The sequence below is a fragment of the Ambystoma mexicanum genome, chromosome 5q (assembly GCF_040938575.1).
Source record: "Ambystoma mexicanum isolate Mex_15411 chromosome 5q, UKY_AmexF1_1, whole genome shotgun sequence".
Classification (NCBI taxonomy): domain Eukaryota; kingdom Metazoa; phylum Chordata; class Amphibia; order Caudata; family Ambystomatidae; genus Ambystoma; species Ambystoma mexicanum.
The window spans coordinates 320,875,489-320,892,883 of NC_090933.1; positions in this window are offsets into that span (position 1 = coordinate 320,875,489).

The following is a 17,395-nucleotide window of genomic DNA, read 5'->3' on the forward strand; positions in this document are numbered from 1 at the left end:
CGCTTACGCGCTAAGGGCCTTTCCTCGGTTTTCACGCTGACATGCAGGATTTTCACGTGCCAAATCACTCCGTACCAAGCTGGCCACGCGTAAGCACATGGAAGACCACGCTCCTGCCCAGAAGGCCGAACTACTGCCCCCCAGAGCCCCGCGCATGCTCCCACCTGCCATCTGCTGCTGCCTGACTGCCGGCTGCCCACGTGCACTGCCATTTGCTGCCTGCACATCAGCCAGGGGTGCTGTTGCTGTGACCACCCCTGTTGGAACCGAAGACTCCCGACTGGAATTCCATCGCTCCACAGCCCAGCCCCAGGACCCAGTTGCCCACCCACTCCTGCCTCTGGGGTTGTCATGTCAGGGCAAACACCATCTGTGACCACTGACAACCCCCGGCCAGAGAGGCAGAGGGGCACCAGCTTCAGTGCCACCGAAGTTGGTGTCCTGGTGGAGCAAGTCCTGGGGCAGTATGATGCCCTCTTCGGAAGTTCCCGCGCCGACAAGGAAGGACGGACTCGGATCTGGACTGACATCGTGACTGCCATCAACACGGAGGGGGTGGCAGTCCGGGACTTACAACATGTCAGGAAGTGCTGGGAGGACTTCAGGTCCAGGACCCTGAACAAGGCCCGGCGCCTCTTGAAGGCAGCGGATGCCAAGGGGCGCCGGGGCCACTTGTCGGAAGAACAGATGGGGGTGTGGAACGCATATCCCCAGCGCTCCACGTCCAGGTCCTAGAGAAGCAGACCCGTCTGGAGTCGAGCGGTGAGTGTACATGCATCCTGATTGTGAGCAGTGCGTGTGGTGATTATTCGGCATTGTGCCGGTTGCACATCTGTTTGTATGGGGTCGAGTATGGGTGGCGGTGTACAGGGCCGTGGGGCTGACACATGCGAGGGCTGTAATGTGTGAGACATGGATGGTGCTTGTGTGTGTGGGCTTGCATGGCAAATGCAGTTGTGCATGCACACATGTTTGGATGAATGTGTATGTAAGTAGACATGTCCGTGATGTCAGGCATGTATGTTGTTTTCGGCTGCATGTATGAGCACTATGTACATGTGCATGTGTGTGTATTTGTCAAGGGTGCAACAGTGATGCAACATGGATGCATGTGACAGCGGTATGTGGAAGCCTGATTGGCAGATGTGACATGGATGCACGTCTGAACAGTGCAACACTTGGCAGAGGTGTAGACATGCATGCAAGTGTGGTGGTGTGTGTACATGTGTGGTGCACTTCCTGTGTTGCATGTGATGTCTGGCTCCCCTTTGGCTGCTGATGCTGTTGTATGTGTAGGGATGGTGGTGGCAGTTGCGATATGGCTGTGGTATGGCTCATGTGTGCCAGTTGCAATGACATGTGTGTTGGGGATTGTGATGACATGTCTGAGGTTTGCCAATGCCACTCATGTGCAACTGTCATGCGTGTATGTGTCCATTGTACAGTGCCCTGATGCCTGTGTTTTGTTTCTCCCTGTCTGCAGCGTCAACTGATGAAGAGGGCGGAGAAGGTGCTGTGGAGCACAGCGGCGGGGATCCGACCGCCAGCCGGAGACGCAAGGCCCGGCTCCCCTCCCGTGTTGTCATCTCGTCGGGGAGTGAGGAGTCCGGTGCCGCATCCCAGGCCGCAGCTGCCGGGAGGAGGTCCAATAGGCGGAGGTTGCAGTTGGACTCCTCGGCAGCAGAAGGGGCAGCTGGGACCCCACAGGGCCCAACAGGGGAAGATGGCACGGAGTCATCCAGGTTGGTGGGGGGTTTGGTGGAGGAGGGGGCTGCGCAAGCACCAGAGACGGGGTCTGGAGGTGGGGATCCCACTGGTGCTAGTGGTGCAGTGCAGGACCAGGGACAGGAGGCAGCACAGGCGGCCGCGGAGGTGCCTGTGTGCAATCCTGCCCCCGATCCTGTCCCTGCATCATCTTGCACCAGCAGGGATGCCTACGTCCAGACCCGTTTTCAGGCAGGGGATGAGCTGACGTCAACTGGCCTTCCTCTGCCTGCGGACGTGGCCATCCAGGTCCGGGTTGAGCCTGTCCTGGCTGGTGTGGCGTTGCGTCAACGGGCCATGCGAGGTGACCTGCAGTCTTCTCATGGAGAGACTGCACGTCATCTCGAATGGCTCGTTGACCACGTCAGCCTGCTGGGACAGGTCACCCAGGCCGGATTCCTCCGTCTGATGGGGCTTGCTCCGACCCCCTCCTCAACTGGACCCCCTACGCGCCAGTCATCCTCTGTGCCATCTTCCCACCCATCAGTCACCTGGGTGCCCTGTGGAGCTGCCTCTGACGGTGCGGCCAGGCTGGTGGAGGAGGCATCCCTGCCACAGTCGGGAGTCGGAGGTCCAGCAGGGGTGGCCACATCAACAAGTGCACCCCAGCCGGCAGAGGATGTGCACGCAGCAGGAGGCAGTGCACGGGCAGAGGCAGAGCAGCAGCAGCAGCAACATGGTGGGAGACATGAAGGCTCGGGGCTTTCGACATCGGAGGGGCAGGCATCGGCCGGAGGGCAGGGGGACCCAGGACAGAGAGTGTCTTCCATGTGGCAGCGGTTGGGCCACGCCATAGGTGCGGAGCGGCGGCGGGCGGAAGAGGCGCGGCTCACAATGGTCAGGGCGGAGAACTCCATGCGGAGGGCCCTGAGGCGGGCCGAGTGCCTCGAGGCAATCCGCAGGGGGTTGGAGGAGGACACGGCGTCGTCCCTGCGGACCCCCGGGGCCATGGAACTGGACCGCCTCCGGGACATCGAACAGGAGTTCGATGATGCCCTGGCCTGGGACACCACGGAGTGAGCCGCTGGACTTGCCCGCCGCCTTTGTATATAGTTCTTTAGTTTTAGGTTTCCTTTCTTTCTTATTATGATTTGGAGTCGAGGGACACTGCTCCACTTTTTGTATATAGTTGATTTTTAGGTAGGTTTTTTAGTAGGTTTCCTTTGTTCAGTTGGGTTCATGGACCCTTGGTAGTTTTTTACATAGTTCTTTATTGCATGGAGATTTTTTAAATTTTGACTTTGGCCAAATATTTTTTGGATTCTGATTTCCAGTTTTGTGTTTTTATACGGACATGCATGTTTTTTTTCTCATTCACATTGTAGTTTGTTTTCTTTCTTTAGCATTCTTTATTTTTTTCAATACAATTTTGTTTCCATACTTCACTATGTGGTATCATCTCATTGGTTTCATGCATGTCATGTTGTGTGTTTTCCCATTCAATTGCAACCATTGTGTGTGACGGACATGGGTTCATTAGCTTCATGAACATTGGGGGTGTAACATGTGATTTCCATTTCCATGTGGGTGAATGGGTTACTTGGTAGGGCTTTTTGGCTGTGGAGGCTGTCCATTACGCACATGATTGGGGATTGTGAGGACCTGGTGGGGGCTGCCCATGGTGGCTGGGGGGTGGGGGTGGTGGGAGACATGAGTGGGGGCCTGGTGGAGGCTGCCCCTGGTGGCTGGGGGGTGGGGGTGGTGGGAGACATGAGTGGGGGCCTGGTGGAGCCTGCCTCTGCACTGCTGGGGGGTGGGGGTGGTGGGAGACATGGGTGGGGGCCTGGTGGAGGCTGCCCATGGTGGCAGGGGGCTGGGGGTGGTGGGAGACATGAGTGGGGGCCTGGTGGAGGCTGCCCCTGCACTGCTGGGGGGTAGGGGTGGTGGGAGACATGGGTGGAGGCCTGGTGGAGGCTGCCCCTGGTGGCTGGGGGTTGGGGGTGGTGGGAGACATGAGTGGGGACCTGGTGGAGGATGCCCATGGTGGCAGGGGGGTGGGGGTGGTGGGAGACATGAGTGGGGGCCTGGTGGAGGCTGCCCCTGCACTGCTGGGGGGTGGGGGTGGTGGGAGACATGGGTGGGGGCCTGGTGGAGGCTGCCCCTGGTGGCTGGGGGGTGGGGGTGGTGGGAGACATGAGTGGGGGCCTGGTGGAGCCTGCCTCTGCACTGCTGGGGGGTGGGGGTGGTGGGAGACATGGGTGGGGGCCTGGTGGAGGCTGCCCATGGTGGCAGGGGGGTGGGGTGGTGGGAGACATGAGTGGGGGCCTGGTGGAGGCTGCCCCTGCACTGCTGGGGGGTAGGGGTGCAGGGAGACATGAGTGGGGGCCTGGTGGGGGCTGTCCATGGTGGCAGGGGGGTGGGGGTGGTGGGAGACATGAGTGGGGGCCTGGTGGAGGATGCCCATGGTGGATGGGGGGTAGGGGTGGTGGGAGACATGGGTGGGGGCCTGGTGGGGGCTGCCCCTGGAGGCTGGGGGGTGGGGGTGGTGGGAGACATGAGTGGGGGCCTGGTGGGGGCTGCCCATGGTGGCAGGGGGGTGGGGGTGGTGGGAGACATGAGTGGGGGCCTGGTGGAGGCTGCCCCTGCACTGCTGGTGGGTGGGGGTGGTGGGAGACATGGGTGGGGGGCCTGGTGGGGGCTGCCCCTGGTGGCTGGGGGGTGGGGGTGGTGGGAGACATGAGTGGGGGCCTGGTGGAGGCTGCCCATGGTGGCAGGGGGGTGGGGGTGGTGGGAGACATGAGTGGGGGCCTGGTGGAGGGTGACCCTGGATGCTGGGGGGTGGGGGTGCAGGGGGATATGAGTGGGGGCCTGGTGGAGGCTGCCCATGGTGGCTGGGGGGTGGGGGTGGTGGGAGACATGAGTGGGGGCCTGGTGGAAGCTGCCCCTGGTGGCTGGGGGGTGGGGGTGGTGGGAGACATGAGTGGGGGCCTGGTGGAGGATGCCCATGGTGGCAGGGGGGTGGGGGTGGTGGTAGACATGCATTGTTGATCAGTAGTGCAAGGTGACATGTGGGTTGGCTGGGGGGCATGCCCATGTTGGATGGGCTGCCTGCGGGACATGAGCATGGGTGCAGGGTAGTCCCCCGTGGTGTGGGCTGCCTGCAGGGTCCGTGGAGGTTGTGGAGCGTACACCTGGGAGGGCCCACACGGCCAATTCACGTGTGGTACTCCCCAGAACCCCTGAAATACACATACCCTGCTGAAATCGTGTGTGGAACTTCCCGCGCACCCCTGAAATACACATACCTTGCTGAAATCGCGTGTGGAAATTCCCGCGCACCCCTGAAATACACGTACCCTGCTCGCACTGGCCCAATCGCGTGTGGAACTTCCCGCGCACCCCTGAAATACACATACCTTGCTCGCACTGGGCCAATCGCGTGTGGAACTTCCTGCGCACACCTGAAATACACGTACCCTGATGAAATCGCGTGTGGAACTTCCCGCGCACCCCTGAAATACACGTACCCTGCTGAAATCGCGTGTGGAACTTCACGCGCACCCCTGAAATACACGTACCCTGCTCGCACTGGGCCAATCGTGTGTGGAACTTCCCGCGCACCCCTGAAATACACGTACCCTGCTGGAATCGCGTGTGGAAATTCCCGCGCACCCCTGAAATACACGTACCCTGCTGAAATAACGTGTGGAACTTCCCGCGCACCCCTGAAATACACATACCTTGCTGAAATTGCGTGTGGAACTTCCCACGCACCCCTGAAATACACGTACCCTGCTCGCACTGGGCCAATCGTGTGTGGAACTTCCCGCGCACCCCTGAAATACACGTACCCTGCTGGAATCGCGTGTGGAAATTCCCGCGCACCCCTGAAATACACGTACCCTGCTGAAATCGCGTGTGGAACTTCCCGCGCACCCCTGAAATACACACACCTTGCTGAAATCACGTGTGGAACTTCCCGCGCACCCCTGAAATACACGTACCCTGCTGGAATCGCGTGTGGAAATTCCCGCGCACCCCTGAAATACACGTACCCTGCTGAAATCGCGTGTGGAACTTCCCGCGCACCCCTGAAATACACACACCTTGCTGAAATCACGTGTGGAACTTCCCGCGCACCCCTGAAATACACGTACCCTGCTCGCACTGGGCCAATCGTGTGTGGAACTTCCCGCGCACCCCTGAAATACACGTACCCTGCTGGAATCGCGTGTGGAAATTCCTGCGCACCCCTGAAATACACGTACCCTGATGAAATCGCGTGTGGAACTTCCCGCGCACCCCTGAAATACACGTACCCTGCTGAAATCGCGTGTGGAAATTCCCGCGCACCCCTGAAATACACGTACCCTGCTGAAATCGCGTGTGGAACTTCCCGCGCACCCCTGAAATTCACGTACCCGGCTAAATCGCATGTGAGACTTCATGCGCACCCCGGTATACACGCACACGTATTTTTTGTCAGCGGGTGTCCGTGTTTGTGGGAACCCCTTTGCACGTCATTTGTCCTGGAGGGCCACAGTATAGGACATTCATCATGGCAGTATATAGGTGCTATTTGTTGGCGCACCTTTTGGCGCACATTTCTTACAGCCGCAGAGACGCTACCGCCTGCTTTTTTTGTGGCGGTCGTGTTTGTGCCTGTGCGCTGGTTTGAGCGTGCGCTTTTTTGCCCTATTCTATTCCATGAATACTTGTTGTAGGCGAGCGTGTGGGCGTTCCGCGCACTTGTACCCTGTACTTCCCCCGTGACGCCCACGTTTTGGCAAGTTGTTCCCCATTCCGAGTGTTACGCCCGTGTTCCGCCTACTTTTGTTGCGTGCGCCGCGCTATGTGCGAATTTCGCTGTGGCCTGTGCGATTTTCGCTGTGACCTGGCGCACGCTGTTAGATGGCCTGTGCGCCAACGTGCGCCGCGCACTTTTTTATCGCACATCCGCTGGTTTTCTCCAAGAATCGATGTGCGCTGCTTTTCGTGCGATTTTCGCACTTGCACTGCGATTTTCGCTATTCCACTGCGATTCGCACGTTTTTGCCCACTTGCGCCGTGCTAATTAATCCATGAATCGGCCTGTATATGTACTAATACATAAGAAATGTAACCCATATATACAACATACTAACCATTCATTTAAATGCACTATGTTCTAAAATGGAATATACCACAAGAAAATAAATTGGCTTCCAACATAATGACCTCACAAACACGACAGAACTGAGAACAAGAGCAGACCCACTGAGTACATAGGACATATCTTACCTGAAATAGTAAGTGTACTTAATTTTATTCATATATTTATAAACTTTCTGTATTAGATAAAAAAATATATTATCTTTTTTTTTTCTCTCACAGAAATGTCTAGTACTCTGGAATGGCTAGAGGAGCATTTCCCACATGAAGAAATGTCACAAGATAGTGAAACTAACGGTAAACACTTTATAATATAAACCATTTAATTATTATTATTTTGTATACAATGAACATATATATATATTTTTTGTACAGAGCATACCAAAATAGAAAATACTTCAGAAAAACCTGTTATGGATAACACTTTTCACAGTATAGAAGAAAAAATGGATTTATTGTTGACTCATTTTAATAATTTGAAATCTTTTGTGGAAGATCATTTTAAACCAAAAACCTCGTACAATTGCCCCACATGTACTTGTCCCTCCTCACCATATCCCAGTCAATTATCCCCAAACCCTCTCCATAACCCAAAACGTTTTGATGAGACTTCCATCCCTTCTTCACCTAATAACAATCATGTTGAAACCCCTAATTCTCCTGTTTTTGTTTCTGTTTCTGCCTCACCTTCTCTGTCATAAATTACTAATATATGTTAAATAAAGTTTAATTTTTATATTGTGTTGTAAATAGTTTCGTTTTAAAAAAAAAAAACAATGTAGGTGTCCGCGGACAGTGCAGGTGTTCTGAAATGTTCGTAAATAAACGAAAATGGAGGTGTCCTGAAGAACACTATATCTGTCCGTAGTGTTCGCTATCAAGTTTAAACTCTTCTAAGAACACAATTGGTGTCCTGAAATGTTCGTACGTAAACGAAAATGGAGGTGTCCTGAAGAACACTATACCTGTTCATAGTGTTCGCTAGCAAGTTCAAACTGTTCTAAGAACACATGCGGTGTCCTGAATTGTTCGTAATTAAACAAAAATGGAGGTGTCTTAAAGAACACTATACCTGTCCGTACTGTTCGCTAGCAAGTTGAAAATGTTCTAAGAACACAATTGGTGTCCTGAAATGTTCGTACATTAACAGAATTTAACGTGCCCTGAAGAAGACTATTTCTGTCCTTACTGTTCGCTAGCAAGTTTAAACTGTTCTAAGAACACACGCAGTGTCCTGAAATGTTCGTTTCACGTGCAACGCAATTTTAATTAGTTCAGGACCCGAACAGTGTCCGTAGAACATCAACGCGCATGCGCTAGCCAATCTCCGTGCATTTGGTGTCCAGCGGACATGCGCTTCCTTCGCGGACTGGTTCGCGAACGGATCATATGACCGTGCCCACGCTGATCGCGTGTTCTGAATGCGGACACTGTTCGGGTCCGCGAACAAATTAAAAGTACATTTTCAATGAATCCATAATATTTTTCAATAAAATCTCACCATGGCACAAGTCCCACATAGTAATCCTGAGTTTCTACATAGCTTTTGAAACTTTTCAAACTTTTTTTGTGTTCGATCTGTCCGCCGACAGCGCGCATGTCCACGGACCGCGCACAAGCACCCCTATAAAAGACCACACCGTAGAACTCATTCTTATTGTGTTTCTGGCTTTTCTACAGAGCACAGTGAATTTTGCTGCCAACTGCAGATTTCCATCGCATCTTTGATGGCATCCCTGGCTGCTGAAATGCCACCTGGTGCTGCACCTGCTTCAGCACCACCCCCACCCCCTCCACCACGCCACCTCCCCAAGGGTCTGAAGAGGGGAACAGGAGTGAGGATGCGGAGGAGGAAGAAGTGGATGATGAGAATGAGGTAGAGGAAAACCCTACTACCCACACTAGGCATGAGTCTTGGGTGTGGCAGTTATTTACCATTCATGGGAATGTTCCTAAGGCTCGTGCGAACCGTGTTACCTGCAATGAGTGCAAAATGATACTCATTCGCGGGAAGCATGGTAAGTACAGCTTTGGGACCACTACTATGAAGCGACACCTGAGGTCATTTCACTATGGGGCTATTCGCAGGGTTGTAACTTGCGAATAACGTAGCAGGTTGATTTCCTCTACTTCATCCTCTGTTTCTGATCCTGTCGCCACAAGGACCACCTCTGTGGGACAGCGTCTTCCTCAAGCTGCCTCACAGGCCATACAGAATGCTGATGACCCTTACCTTTCGAGGGTCACAGTTGTATGTATGTACTGTGACACAGTACTCTGCAGGGGGGAGCAACTTTGTAGTGCTTTTGAGACTATCGCCTCAGCGCACGAGAAGATCTGCTCACTACCCAAATATAACCAACTCTACATCTTCCTCTCTCAACTCGCCCTTTCTTATCCCTGTGGTTGGTGTCCCCCCCTTTACCTTCCTTTCCCCTCCTCTCCTAGTGTGTCGTGTATAAAAAACAAAAAAAATACAAAATATCAAAAATCAAAAAAAATAAGGCTCTTTTCAGAGCCGCCTTTCACAGTTAAAAAATAGAAGTGAAAATAAATGAAGCAGGGCCCTTTGTATTTTTTAGAAGTCCGCAGACAGTCCGCAAACATTTAAAAAATTGGGTTGCTACCCCATCACAAACATTGCAATTTTCTCTGGGAGGAAGTGGTGGCTCTGAAAAGAGGGAGGTGTTTGTAAGTAAAAAATTATAAATGCTTCACACCTACTTCAAAATGGATGTTGTAATTCCAAAAAAGTTCGCAATGCATTTTGTACATTTCTCTGAAAAATCTGATTGCCACCATAAGTAAGATGGACTCCATCTTTGCGAAAAATGTTTGTACTACGAAACAGAATATTTTCATTGTGAAAAGAAAACATGCCAAAATTTTTTAGAAAGGCACAAACAGCTTTATTAACATTGTGCCTTGCTTTTTCCATTTGTGGACCAAATGAAGAAGAACGAAGCCACATTTGTCTCTGCGCAATCTGTGAAAATATCACTTGAGAATTAGGAAACATGTCCATAACCTTCCCAAGTCCTTCTTTCATAGCAAATTGCAAAGAAATTCCAGTCACATGTCCTAAACTGTTCCCTCCACAATGAATTACAATTATGTCTGGATGTTGCTCTGTCTCCAAAGTAGCACAGAGAGGTAGCAAGTCCAACCACTTCATTCCACGTACTCAATGCCAGTGTACTTCCACATGTGGGAATCCAAGATCTACAGCTACACCACAGCTTTCTGCATGCACCTTCAACCAATATATCCATGAATCTCCCAAAATCCATACAATCTTTTTCCTAAAATAAACAAGCATAGCTATCTGTTGTTCTCTCAGCAAAAACAGTATATGAGAACCTCTGTTCTGGCACAACACACCCACTAAACTTCCCTGACCAATCCCTTTTAGTACTCATTCTCATTTGCATGACTTCTGAACCCAAACAAAAAAACCCGGATGTAACTCCCGATGTCCGCGAACTACCGCCATGTCCGCGGACATATCATAACATGAACAGCCCTTCTACCATTTCCACTTCACTCTGTCTGCCATTCCCTCATTGGATGTAGCTAAGAAATCACATGACCATGCACCAATCACATTCAAGACCTCTACATCTAACTGCATCATCATAGATCAGCACTGCAAATGTACTGTGAATCTCTCTGAGTACAAGTGTCATATTATTGGCAACCACCATCTACCAGAAATACTGTATAAGTCTCCAAGATTTCTACTTGCAGCTACATGCATATCCATATGCATGAACACAAACTTCAGGTATGCATATTTTCTGTACAGTAGATGAACACATTTTCAAACAGACTTTTAGCTTGTGTAATCTGTAAAATGAATTTACTGTATTTTTTCAATTTCCTAAAATCAGCTATCACTTATAAACCTTTATACTATTTACTATCTTTACACACACACACTCAAATCATGTTAAACTAACATTTTTTAAATGAAATATATAGACTACATATATTCAAACAAAATTGCATGCAAGCACAATCTATGTTTAAATCTTTAAAAAAATACTTATACAATTTCATATTTTTTTGTTTTTATTTATTTATTTACTTAATTACTTTAATTTAGACATGACATTGAGGCGCTATTACCAGAACAGCTTAGTTACAGAAATAGTGGTATTCAATGGTATATTATAAATTTCACAAGACATAGTTAAGATATTTTTTTTGCTACAGTTAGTCATTAAATACAATTTGTTCATTAAGAACATATCATATGTACTGAACTGATGCAATGTATCTTATGTAAATAAATTAGTTTAATGGTTTTAAAGAAGGCACTGAGGATTTCAATTAAAAAAATCAATATCTAAATTAAAAACAGTGCTATATACAAACAAAGTTACTAATTTGAAGCTTTTACAATTGCAGTGAAGACCAGTCTCCTGAAAAGAAGCAGCCGAAATCGAAGAACAAAGAAGAACCAAGAAGTTACCTGTTCATTTAAGAAAAAAAGTAAGTAGAATATCACCATAATATTTGTATTATTACTCCAAACATACTATAACGTTAATACAAGCTATTTCTGTGCCTAAAAATAGAGATTGTATACCATTTTGTCCAAAAATCTCCATGTCTTAAACAGCGATTTACAGCCAGAATGGGCCACAAATTCCTATTTTTGGACACACAAATTACCCAACTGAACCGCTACAATTTTCATATTATAGAACAAACAACTGTTTTAATTGTATACATTAGATTTACTATTTGTAGTTTTCCACACCACTAGCATACTTTTTTTGTCATCTGAACTCCAGTTTAGTAACACATAAATTCAAGAATACCTATCCCATGCACAATCACACACCATTACATACATCTTTTTCATCTTACTCAAACACTCATGCACACAGCACACATACATTCCAGAACACCCCAGCCCATATCTTCCATATTTTTTTCAACAGACCCTAAAGAATGCCTACCAAAAGTCAAGTCCGTAGAAAGCAACGCAAACGTAGAGCAAATGAAAATAAAAGTGTCCAACATAAGTATCCATATCTAGCAGAATGTGTAAAAAAAGTTGAAACAAAACAGGTAATACAGTCATTTAGTGAACCACAAGAAGTTTGAAGTACAAAAACTTTACCTCCTCTATCAAAATGTAAAACAAACCAAAAAACAATTAACAGAAAATCAGCTATCACTACAGATAAAACTACTTCTTCAAATTTTAATATAGTGCAAAGTAAGCATACCAAGAAAAGTATTTTAGCCAAAATGTACCGTCACAAAGTCCTTCAAAATCTTATAAAAACAGGAGAGAAATCAGGTTCAATGCTTAAAACCTATCGTAGGAAATTAATCTTAGAAGCGTTGATGGACAGTGCAATTCTTCTCAAAAGAAAGTTATTTATTTTACTGTTAAACAAAATGAAACCACTAACAAAACTAATAACTAAATTACAAAAAAGACTTCTCAATAAGCGAAATGTCAACAGAAAGAACTTCTTAAGTATCTGTGAAGGTGAATGGAATCACACTATGAGCACAGAACCATATTTTAATGAAGAAGCGTACAAACAAAAGCAAACAAATACAATCGCCATACATAGCAGTGGTCTAAGTTATGAAAAAGTGAATAATACCATAATGGAACAAGAAGTACTCTTTACAAAAATATGCCCTGAAAACTTAGAATTACCCCTCCATTCAACTGAATCAGAACGTCTAGTGTACAAATGGCCATGCACGTCAATGTGTAACATTCCAAAACAATGTTTCAAATCTTTCTGGCAATTCCTCAATAAATATGTAAAAAGCAAAGACAAAATCAAAATTAAATTACTGCAAAATATGGATACCTGTCCAGTGCGCAAGTAAACAGGACTACAAGGACATTCATTGGCCTGCATTACAGGACCTACTTGAAAAACCACTTTCCATGATACCAAAGGATATCAACACATCATTCAACTATAAGAAATCTAGTCTATAAACTGTACTATGCTAAAAGTCCTGCTTTAGCACTAGCAAAGTTAAATAACATCCTTCTACATGGTACAGCAAAAGACCTACTTGAAGAAATTCAATATATCCAGAAAAATATTTTGGAAGTGAAAGCCATTTACAGAATGAAATAGCTTTAAACCAATTAAGCAACAATTCTAAACATGGCAACCTTATGCTAAACACATGCAAAAAAGAAATACTAAAATTTAAAAGTACATCAGCTGAAGAACCACACCACGTATGTGTATGTTGCCGTAGAACTTTTCATAAAAGTAACACAAAAACTGTAGACCTATCATACAAAATAGAAGACAATGAAGATTATAAATGGTTTGAATTAGCTCTCTACCTTGTAGCAGAAAACAAATACGAAATAACTGAGCCCTTAATACTTTGCACTTACTGCACTACAAAACTTGACAACAACCAAACTCCTTCACGTGCTATCACAAATAATTTGGAATTAGACCTATAACAACTTAATTTATATGAGAGCATCATAATTCAAACAGTACACCCATTTCAAGCAATTATACACCTTCAACCAAAAACAGCAAAATTACCTCCCTCTGAATTGGTAAAAGGCATTTGTGGAAAAGTAGTTTATTTACCATTAGATCTAAAAGAAAATGTGCATACTCTAGGAGTGCAACATCCAATGCAGCAATCTTTAATTATCTTAGTAAATGGAGTACCTACAAAAGACAAAAAAATATGGCAACAGCTGGTAGATTTATATAAAGTTAGACAAGCCTTCCAATATCTTAAAGAGAATAATGAATATTACAAAGAAATTAATATTGAAGAAAACTTGAAAGATACAACTGAAATAATTCAAGAAACATAAAAAGCTGATCGATTTGAGCTACTAGATCCTGCTACAATATCAAATACTTTAGACCATTATACAATTCATCCTTTGCACTGTAATGACACCGTAGAAGATGTACTGGAAATTACCAAATGCGTCAAACAAAAGGATCGCCAATCAGCATATGTGAAAAAAGTATAGAAGCACATGCTTTTCCTCTACTCTTTCCTACTGGCAAAGGAGGAAGGTATGATGATAGACCTATTCAAATATCAGCTTCAGAATACCGCTCAATACGGATGTTTTCTGAAGATCCCAGATTTAGACAAAATGTGGAATACATATTCCACCTACTCTTTGAAAGTGAACTAGCAACTTTATGTTACAGAGTTGCACACATATTGAAATCAGGATCACACTTTCAAAATATGACAGCTACACAATTATTAGACAAAGTACAACAAAAGGATGAGGTTTTACAATCAAATATTACAAATCTATTAGCAAATATGCTTGGTACTAAAGAGTACTGGTTTCAATGTCATGGAGATGTACGTTGTATGATCAGAAACCTTGGCCCACCCACTTGGTTTGTTACATTAAGTTGTGCAGAATATGCATGGGAAGATTTACATGATTTCCTACGCATATCAAATAAAAACAAAACAAACATAGATATACTAACACCTGGAGAACTTTGTTCTTTGGATCCTGTTAATGTTTCAAGATATTTTCACCATAGCTTCATTGCTATGCTTCATTTTATTTGTAATAAAACTGTTCCTCCCCTTCGAGAAGTGCAACACTTCTTTTGGAGAAAAGAATACCAAGCCAGAGGAGCACCACATATCCACATGCTTTTATGGATTAAAGATGCTCCTAAATTTGGTCAAGACAGTGATGCCACTGTTTTACAGTTTATTGAAAAATATGTCACTTGTGAAATTCCATCAGAAGCCACAAATAGTGATCTTCATGCACAAATTTTACAATTTCAAAGACACAAATGTGGAAAATATTGTCGTCACAAATACAAAAACAAAGGGAAATACTACACCAAATGCCGATTTGGTTTCCATAGACCAGTTACAAATACAGATCAAGTGAACAACCTCATGTCTTCAGTTACACATAGTGTTAAAGGTAAGTCACCTAAAAATACATATTACATAAAAAGAAAAGAAGAAAAATATATCAATGATTATAATGCAATCATTGCCCACTTATGGAATGCAAACATAGATGTGCAGTTCATTGCAGACAATTCTACTGCAGTTGCACGATATGTCACAGCATACTTAACTAAATCAGAAAAGACAGAGCTCCAAGACCTCTGGAATGACCTGTCATCAGATAAAACAGTATCTCAGAAATTATACAGCTTGGGCATAAAAATGCTCACCCATAGAGAATGTGGATCATATGAAGCAGCTGATCGTTTAACTGGTACTGCATTGTATGGTAAATCTGAAAATATAGTATGGCTAAGTCTTGGTCCAGCTAAATCTAAAAAAAGAGTTCTAAAATCATATGAAGATATAGAAACAATAGCCAAACATGATCCCAACAGCCAAGACATTTAAAAAAAAAACTATTTATTGGACACATACTACCCAAACAGAAGTAATACTTTGGAAAACATGTGTCTATACCACATAGCCCAAAACTACACATACAAAAATAATATGAAACCTGATGAAAAAAAAGGTAAATATAGAGTGACAAACTGTGAAGGCAGCTTAGTTAAACTCACTAAACCAAATTTAATTAATCATATCAAATTGTCATTAAAGACTCCTCAACATAAAGAAGTATATTACATGTCCCTGCTACAACTCTTCAAACCATGGAGAAAAGAAGAACAATTGCTAGATAAATATGACTCATATGAGGATGCTTTCAAAGCAAATGAAAGCACTATAACTGATGTAAACTTTACACAGTACAAAACAATGTTGCACAATGAACAGCAACACAAAGAAGAACTCCAATCCCAACTAGATAAGGACACTCCTGACAGTAGTCAACCTTCTGTAACAGGAAGCCAAGAACCACTGGGAGAACCACTAATAATAAATGAGGCAGAATTAGCTATGATAGAAGTAGAAAACACCATGGGGGTAATTCATAGAATTCAGCGCACAAGTGGCGCACACGGCTGGCGCACAGTGTGCGTGTGTGAATCCCTGCGCCAGCCGCGTGCACTAAAATCCATTTCCGCGCACATCGTATTCATGGATTCCAGCCACCAAAACCAGCCGTGGCGCACAGTGGCGCAGCGACCCTGCAGCAGCGCCAGTTACGCCCCCAAGAACGCCTCTCACGCAGGGAAAAGCCATCAAAATCTCCAATCCAGGGGTGCGCGGGAAGTTCCACTCGCGATTGGCCCCGTGCAAGCAGGGTACGTGTATTTCAGGGGTTCACGGGAAGTTCCACACGCGATTCCAGCAGGGTACGTGTATTTCAGGGGTGCGCGGGAAGTTCCACATGCGATTCCAGCAGGGTACGCGTATTTCAGGGGTGTGCAGGAAGTTCCACACGCGATTTCAGCAGGGTACGTGTATTTCGGGGTGCGGGGAAAGTTTCACACGCAACATCAGCAGGGTACATGTATTTCAGGGGTGCGCGGGAAGTTCCACACGCGATTGGCCCTGTGCGAGCAGGGTACGCGTATTTCAGATGTGCGCAGGAAGTTCCACATGCGATTTCAGCAGGGTACGTGTATTTCGGGGTGCGGGGGAAGTTTCACATGCGACATCAGCAGGGTACGTGTATTTCAGGGGTGCGCGGGAAGTTCCACACGTGATTGGCCCTGTGCGAGCAGGGTACGTGTATTTCAGGGGTGCGCGGAAGTTCCACACGCGATTGGCCCCGTGCGAGCAGGGTACGCGTATTTCAGGGGTGCGCGGGAAGTTCCACACATGATTTCAGCAGGGTACGTGTATTTCAGGGTGCGGGGGAAGTTTCACACGCAACATCTGCAGGGTACGAGTATTTCAGGGGTGCGCGGGGAGTTCCACACGCGATTGGCCACGTGCGAGCAGGGTACGCGTATTTCAGGGGTGCGCGGGAAGTTCCACACGCGATTGCGGCAGGGTACGTGTATTTCAGGGGTGCGCGGGAAGTTCGACACACGATTTCAGCAGGGTACGTGTATTTCGGGGTGCGGGGGAAGTTTCACACGCGACATCAGCAGGGTACGTGTATTTCAGGGGTGCGCGGGAAGTTCCACACTTGATTGGCCCCGTGGGAGCAGGGTACGTGTATTTCAGGGGTGCGCGGGAAGTTCCACACGCAATCTCATCAGGGTACGTGTACTTCGAGGTGCGGGGGAAGTATCACACGCAACATCAGCAGGGTATGTGTATTCCAGGGGTGCGCGGAAGTTCCACACGCGATTCCATCAGGGTACGTGTATTACAGGGGTGCGCTGGGAGCACCACACGTGAATTGCACGTGTGGGTCCTCCCAGGTGTTCCCTCTACACCCTCCACGGCCCCTGCAGGTGGCTCACACCACAGGGGCCTACCCTGCACATGTCCTGCAGGCACCCCATCCACCATGGCCATGCCCCCCAGCGAACCCACATGTCAACTTGCACTACTGCCCACCAACGCATGTCCCCCTGCACCCCCAGCTACATGGGTGGGGCACCTGCCATCAGGCCCCCACCCATGTCTCCCACCCCCACCCCCCAGCACTGTGGGGCACCTGCCAGCAGGCCCCCAACCATGT